Below are 8,314 nucleotides of genomic sequence, written 5' to 3'. Positions count from 1 at the left end.
CTTACTGTAGATATGCAAAAGTTTATGTATGTTTTCTTGTCTTCCTCAGTTTAAAGAGTGTTAGGAGAATGATCTTGTGTGTCATTCACATAGCACACATTGCTTTCCTAATCCCAGGAAAATAAAAATGCACAGGTTACAAATAAGCTTATACATTTGCTTTATTTGGGGGGGGAGGCAGTAATTTATTTTTTTCAGGGAACTCTTAAAAAACCTGTAATTAAATTTCCAGATTCAATTTCCAATTGAAAACTACACCTACATTTTAGGGTAAATTTCTAAATTTGAATTTGTTGTAATTCTCCTCAACATTTTCCACAGTGAAGGCATTTAAAACTCAGATTCTGTATGTACGTTCCTCACTGCTGTATAATATTATCAGGATGTGACATACCAAAAGCTGGCATATGTTAATGGTGGATAAAGCATGAACTACTAGGGAGAGATAAATGAATGCCATATTATAAAAGACATCTGATATCAAAGAAAATCTTGAACTTCAAGACCTTAAAGTGCTTAGACTGAGCACTCAGATGACACAAACTATACATCTTTTTGAACTTTTAACATACTTGTGCTTTGTTTGTTTTTCATAACTTCTTCTCCGGTAACAGCTTTAAAATGAAATGCGCACTGGGGGAAATTAATGTTTACTAGAAAAATGTAATTTTGTCTGTGTATGTATTTACTGTGCAGGTCTGGTTCTGTTGAGTGACATTGAAAGAGGGGCAGTAATCATTTGACAATTGAAAGCCATTCCATTCCAAAACCAGAGGTATTAATTTGCTGCTTTTATAACTTGGCTGAGAGGATTTGTCTCTGCCTGCCACTAAAGCATTAGAGAGGTGGGGTCGGTCACCGAGGGCCCGGTTTATGTATTCACATCAACAGTGTTGGACAGGGTTCAGATTGGGGCTCTGTGCAGTCCGGTCACGTCCCTCTGAAGCAAAGACTGGAAGCCATTTCCATATGGACCTTTTCTTCTTATAGCACATGAAATTGCTGTATTAAAACAAAACAAATTGGGTCTCACACAGTTGAGTAAATAAATATGTTAACATTTGGTAGACAAGTAAGAAATCAGACCCAAAGGAAGAACTTTCTCTATTTTAGTGCCATTGGGTTTTGTCTACAGAAATGTTTCTATTGATTGTAAAAATTCATATTCACAATGTAAACTATGAACTACTGACAACATGTCTCTGATTCCCAGCAAAAATGTTCAAAATAACAAAAAAAAAATTTGCAGTGCTTTCAGACCTCACATAAGTTTATATTCTTTTAGAAACAATATTGACGTTTTAACTCAGAAATCATTGTTTGGTGGAATAACCATGTGGTTTTCAATGGGGCTCAGTGCAGTGGTCTCTTCATTTTCAGCTGTACATATGATGAAGATATTTTTCTTCTATCATTATTCACCATATTCACAAAGAAATTAAGTATCTCTCTTTAAATATCTGTGTCATCAGGATACTTTCTAATAGCAAGCTGTGCATTAGGTGTAACACAGTGGCTGTGAGTCAAGTCAGCTGGAAGTCACTTTTTCAGTGAGAATAAGTAAATGTTTTCGTCATGAAGGTTGAACTACTATACTGTAATGTAGCTGTTAAAACGTTACTCCAAACCCATCTTTCATTTCACTAAAACTCAATGTTCCATTAGGTTTCTAAAAACATGCAATCAAATCCTAAAAGGTCACTTCAAGATTCTGCTAATTAAGGAGAGGTTGGAAGGGAAGGTAAAATACTGATATTCAATCTACCATTCATTTGGCTCAGACACTGGAAAACAACTAGGTGCAGCAGCAACGTATTATAGGCAAACATCAAAGGTGGATAAACTAGTTGCAGTTATTCAGCTGACTTGAGTAACATTTCTTGAGTATTTTGGAAAAAATACTCATTTCTTGAGTAACCTTTGGAAAAAATAACCTTTGAGAGTAGTTTTCCTACACTGTATTTTTACTTTTAATACAAATGTAAATTACTGCTACACTTACTTCAGTAAAATCTTTAATACTCTATCCAATAGACCAGTGGTTCTCAAATGGGGGTACGTGTACCCCTGGGGGTACGTGGAGGTACTGCAGGGGGTACGTGAAGCTTTTCAAAATATCTTTAAAAAATCAGTAGGCTCCTCATAATAAGTCTTGGGAAAAATTATTTTGTAAAAAGTTCGATAAAATATAAATGTGTGTTCATGCACTGAATTTTATATTCAGTATTTACAGGGTATTTACAGCACTGTACCTCTGTTTTATTCCAAAAATGTTTTGCCCGTGTCAGGGGGTACTTGACTAAAAATATATTTTTAAGGGGGTACATCACTGAAAAAAGTTTGAGAACCACTGCAATAGACTATTGGATAGAGTAGTGAAGACACTTCCCTGACAGAGCAAATATTTTTTAACCAAAATAGTATGAATTTATGTGAAAGTGAGACATCTTGTTTCTACACAAGCTTTGTTGTTCTGTTACTTTTTTATCAGCTAACCCTGTTGTGCCACTTGGAGGTCCATAATAAACAATAAATGTTATATATTGTTACTAGAAGTATCTTACCCTATACTAAAATATACACATTACCCACTAAGTATCAATCTTATGAAAATGCATTGTAGTTTTAAGACTCATTTTTAATGTCTAACAAAAAAAAAAAAAGAACCAGTTGCTTTACTCAACTACTTAATTTTCATTGATAATTTTTAATGAGAGCCATAGAGAATTTAGTACTAGAGCCTGAGAGTTAATATAATTAACTAATACTTTTCTGTGTTGTTAATATTGAGCAAAACCCTCAATTTAACAAATCCCCACAAAAATGTTCCTATCAGGGTATAACAAATCATTGTAATTACTGGAGTTGTTTTTCTTCACTATAATTGTACGACCTTTCAATGTTTCAGCACACAGTTGCTATTTTGCTGAGGCAAGCACAAATAAGCACAAATCAAAGGCCATGTGCATCAATAATTAAGACAATGGTAGACAGTAATTAGGAAAAAACGTTTCATGTTTGTTATTGTGACAGAAACCAAGACAGCCAAGAAGAAAATGGGAAGTCCATGAGTCTGTCATGACACCTCATGCCAAATTATAAACTGCACACTCTTGCTGAGAAAAACCAAGACGCCGTGTTCCCTGCATGTCACAGGCTAGCCAAGAGAGCTGGTGGTTATTTTGTCTCTCTGTGGGTGGATATTGCATAAAACTCAAAGCGTTATTTCCAAAATGCATACTGAAGTAATGGATTTCATTTGGTTTTGTAGTTGTTTCACAAATGTTTGCATTTGAGACATAATTTAATGCTGCTATAAATCACTTCTGAAGTTTGTAGAAGTGTTTCACTTTAAATGAAATTGATATTTTAAGTGTTTGATCTCTGTTAACAGTCCTTCCCTGCATGAGCAAAACATACAGAGGTCACAAAACAGAGTTTGCCTTTTACTTTTAAATACATATACATATATATATATAACACGATGTCTCCCAATACCATGTTTGAAAACATAAATAGTTTTGTGGGTTTTTTTCTAAATTGGCATAGCACATCAAGGCTGCAAGTCTTATTGGGGACGAAAATACCCAGAACTACAAACAGTACACACAATGGCTAATTTGAGATTAGTTTCTTCATCATGGATCTCAATTTTCTCACACTTTTCTTGATCTGGACACTCATAGACATATAGAGACCGCTAGTTGGCTGTGATGGGTAACCATAGCAACATGGGACACATACATTTCAGTGTAAATACAATGTTCCATACATACCACCACTCACCCACAGGATTGATCTTTTGTTAACATGATTCAAACATTTACCTGCAAACATTGAACAAAGCAATTAGTTGCAACAATCTCAGCCATGATGGTGCAACTTTGGCCACATTCCTCACCTCCCTTTAAATACAGACCAGAAAAATACTGATCACATGAAAAAATAACTGAAAACATTCACTTAAGACAACTGTCTCATGACTATATGCACTACTATCTACTGCTTTTTATGCCATGACAATATTTTTGGATAATAAAATACTCTAGACCTCATGTTTGCCATGGCAGTGATATATTAGATGAAACTGAACAAAGAAACAATGCCTTTTTAATGAATAGTTCCTGCAGACAGAAATGGGGATGAGGTGAGTCACACTGCAAAGAATTGTAAAAATAAAGTTGGTATTACTAGTCATTATTTCAGTCAAGCAGCAAAAGATCACAGTTACAGAAAGATTCAAATTTATGGTAATATATACTTTTATTTCAGAGTGAAATATTCAGAACAAACAATCCTGTGCAATTTGGTCACCTTTACATGCAGACAAAGACATAATTAAGCAAACATTGTGAAAATTTAAAAGCAGAAAAAAATGACTTTATATATGACAAAGTAGATTAATGATCCACAAGATTTTATAAAATACATAGAGGGTTGGGTTTAAAATGAAAACAATGGAAGATAAAAGGTTTTCTCCTTAATTTTACTATAAATATTAAACCAGAGTTCAACTGGTAAAACAAAACAGTCATATTTACCATAACTACATTTTTGAAGATGAAGAGAAATATGCAATAATATGTGGAAAAATTGTATATACTGTCTCCAAAACACCTGCTGTTTAAATAGATACATGTATTGATTTTAGTGTAAAGAATCACTCTCCCTTTGCAAAAAGTAGTAAGGATATTTGTGGCTCTTTTCAAAACGTCCTACTTGAGACTTTGCGGAGTTTTTAGACAATGTCTAACTGGGACAAGGCTGAGTAGTAACCTTGAGATATGGAAGAGAAAAAATATTTAATAGTCCTAAGAGCTTTTTCTGTCTCTTCTGGTAAGGATATTGTGGATAAAAAAAGCAGGAGAGAGTGAAACCTGAAGATCTCAGCTCAGATGGGTAAAACAAAAAAAGTTAAGAAAGTTGAAGAAACTGGTGAGCATTATCTTTTTTAAAGACTTGAATGAATAAGATGAACTGGAAATTACTCTGAAGTTCAGTGAAGCCTTAGTATCTCTGGAGGATTTTTGGAAGGAAGGAAGACATTAACTGACTCAACTTAAACATGGAGAAAAAGTCTGATAATAGAGTGAATCAAAGGCAAATGACTGGCTGAACCTTTTAAAGGAATTAATTAGGAGGAATATCAGCAGAGCAGAATAATAAAATTTAAAAAAACATTTTAAAATCTATATGCCATGGATACCGCATGGGCAAAGGACAGGCTGGAAACAGGAGAAGAAAGATAATGAGTAAGATGACTGAGGTAGTTAGTCGCTAATCGAAAACTAAGCCTCTGCGGTGCATAAAAGCCGTTATCACAAGACACTTGATGAAACTCAAATTATCTATAGGCACCACAAATGGAGCTTCATTTCTGATGAAGTAGAGGCTATCTCAACTCTGAAAAACTATGTATTTCAATGTGGTATATAAAAAACATATAGATCTTGAATTAATATAGTTATGTTGGGATTTTTAAAAATGTGTTAAAGTGGAGAGTTAGTACAACCTTTAAATCCAGCAGAGATTACACTGAAAGACCTTGCTGTGATGCCAATCAGCCAGAATGTTGATGGTTTTTGCAAACTTGAGGTTCTGTCGGTCACAGAGAGTTTCCTATCATTTGGAGTCTGGGAGTTCCCTGAGTGTTTTTGGCATGCTTAGCCATAGAGATTAATTAGGCTGGCAACATGTTGGACATTAGATAAAATCCGTAGGATTTTGATGGCAGTATATCAGTTCTGTAAGACTAGTGAACACATGCATACATGGTTGTCAGAATGCCCATATAGGTTTCTGAAACTCTCTTGGGAACATTGCAACTATGGCATTTAGTTAATCTCTAGTTTCAACCCAAAAAAATTCACATTAAGCAGCTTCATCAAACATTGCAACCTCTTAAAGGTAGTTCAGCTAATAATGCATCATGCTTAAGTCCCTGCACTCAGTCCTCAGGGTTGTTTACTTTCAGATTGTGAATGGTTATCCTGTGTTTAGTAATCATCACGCAAGACACTAAATTGACCTGTTGCTTAAATGTGTGATACAAATAAAATCTCACAGACTTGCTGTTGCAGAAACAGATGAAAAGGTTAATTCTAGACAAAACTGTATAAATATTTGTATTTTATAAGGGGCTGTTATTATACTTCTGTATAAAAAAATTATGACTAGCAAAACATTTAACATTCTCCCAAAATCCCCATCCTCATTCTTCACTCTTATCACCATTTACCTTCTCAGAAATATATTTTCCACACCATCAACCACAGATATGCAACAAAAAGCAGTCTTGCAGCAAAGCTTCAACTAAGTTTTTCTTGATTTGTGTTTGACTGGGTTCCAAACCAAAATGGGTAGATAAGCACTAAAATGTAGGCAGGCTATTCTGTCTGATGAAGGCCTACATTACAATCCATTTCAATAAATGCAGCAAAACTCCAAAGCAGAGATAATGTTCACCCTGGGCTCTACACAAAGGAAAAATCCCAGTTCGGTCATTGGCAAGGTTTCCGAGCAATTTTACATTTGCCTCCTGAAAAGGACCGACATGAAAACGATAACTGCTGCAGCAAAGTGAGATTAAAAAAGCACAGGGTAAAAAGTTATGCAATTTGTGTGGCAACACCTTTATGCAATCATGTCATGCAGAATAATTTGGTATAATTAATCTGATTTATTCATTCGGCAATTATATAAATTTAAATTAGTTTTAAAATAAAAACAAGTCTAATTTGTGTTACCATCTATTAGAAAACACGTAAAGTTTTCTACATTGCTCTTAGAATAAAAACAAGAACTTGTAGTTGATGTATTTATCATAATGTAACTTTTGGGGTAGTGGGTTCTGTTCTCAATTATCACTGAAAAAAAGACAAAATAGAAAATGAAAGATGGCTCGTTATGAAGAAGACGCTGTCTCACTGACTGCTGGAGATCGTAACTGACTGGACAGAATCCAGTGAAACCAGACACAGCCAATAGTGCATGAACCCGTCTTAACATCAAGATCACCTACCTATTAATGTGTTTGTAACACTTATGGGCTAGGCAGCTAACTGCAGCTACAAAAGCAGTATCAGAAGAGTGTCCTTTAAGGAGCCTGTGGTGTGAAAAAACAGGAGGCAGTGCTTTTAGTTTTGGTGAATATATATTAAGTGATTTGAATAAAACATACAATTACAGCAGCACGATGAGACATGAGAATTGACTCAGAATAAATTAATTTCAAAATCATAAAGTCCATGGTCCATTCCTAGCTCGCCATCTTCCAATCCAGATGAAGATCTGATCCGACAGGGGGGAAAGAAACCCTACCTAAAAGGTCAGAAAACCAATTAAGTGGTTTATCAAAAAACAACAATTATGTACAAATAATAAAAAGGAAATAATTATTAAATTTAAGCACCTAGTTTATGCATACTAAAATGCAATAATTAGATTCCTAATAATTAGACAAACATTTCAGTCAGGTTAAATTAACCATAATTTTAATAAAACAAAAAATATATAATATTTCAAACTAATCAATTTTAAGTTAAAGTGCACTTCCAAAATATCAATCCAGAAAAATAAAATTAATTAATTATCAAATACTCAAGCAGAGTGAGGGAAGGAAAAAATAATAATAAATAAATATACTGTGCAGTATCAACCTTAAGTGTAGCTACATTCTGTTCTGATCAATTTTATTTTAAACTTCAGTGCCTCAGCATCAATGTAAACGTGTCAGAACACGCACAAAATTCAGCAACAAGTTACCTTTTTGAAGAGAGCGGGGCGTAATTAGCCACAATCAGCCGTGACAGAATCCCGGTGACGGTCCAGGTAAGAAACGCCAATGATTCTAATAAAACAACGCTCCAATGAGCAATCGAGCAGAGTATCACATGAAAAGGTGATATTGCTATCAAATAATAAACTCACCCAGCAATCAAATCAATAGGTTTAAAGATTTTTGGAGGAATTCTTGAGAAAGACGCCAACAGCAAGCCACAATCACACAGGAAACAGGTGAGGATCTTTAAACTGCGCGCTGGGGGCAGGGCTTTAAATAAGCTAGCAGAGTTTGGGGCAACACAGGAAGTGGGCCCGCAAAAATAAAAGTCCTTAACTAATTGCGGGTTACATGTTGGTTAAACCTTCTGATGCAAAACCATTCCTGATTCATAAGACATTGAATTCAGAGGCCCAAAGCTGTGCTATAGAGTTTGGCACTAAGCTGTTAGTAGCTGAAGTTTGAAGTCCTGCAAGGTGGAGATTTATTTTATCCCACAGATACTCAGATTGATATTTGCGGAATCAACAAGTC

General features: G+C 34.8%; 1 long non-coding RNA gene across 1 annotated transcript; it reads right to left on the bottom strand.

Annotated features, from left to right (window-relative positions):
- Window positions 1-7,002: 7,002 nt before the first annotated feature.
- LOC114148939 (uncharacterized) lies at window positions 7,003-8,023 on the bottom strand. The gene is made up of 3 exons (XR_003596389.1): window positions 7,930-8,023; window positions 7,765-7,849; window positions 7,003-7,320 (listed from the first exon to the last, which is right to left on the bottom strand). It is a non-coding gene; the product is annotated as an uncharacterized LOC114148939 (long non-coding RNA).
- Window positions 8,024-8,314: the final 291 nt, after the last annotated feature.

Source organism: Xiphophorus couchianus, chromosome 7, assembly GCF_001444195.1.
Source record: "Xiphophorus couchianus chromosome 7, X_couchianus-1.0, whole genome shotgun sequence".
NCBI lineage: Eukaryota > Metazoa > Chordata > Actinopteri > Cyprinodontiformes > Poeciliidae > Xiphophorus > Xiphophorus couchianus.
The sequence above is the reverse complement of the archived record's forward strand: the minus strand, read 5'-3'. Positions and strand labels throughout refer to the sequence as shown.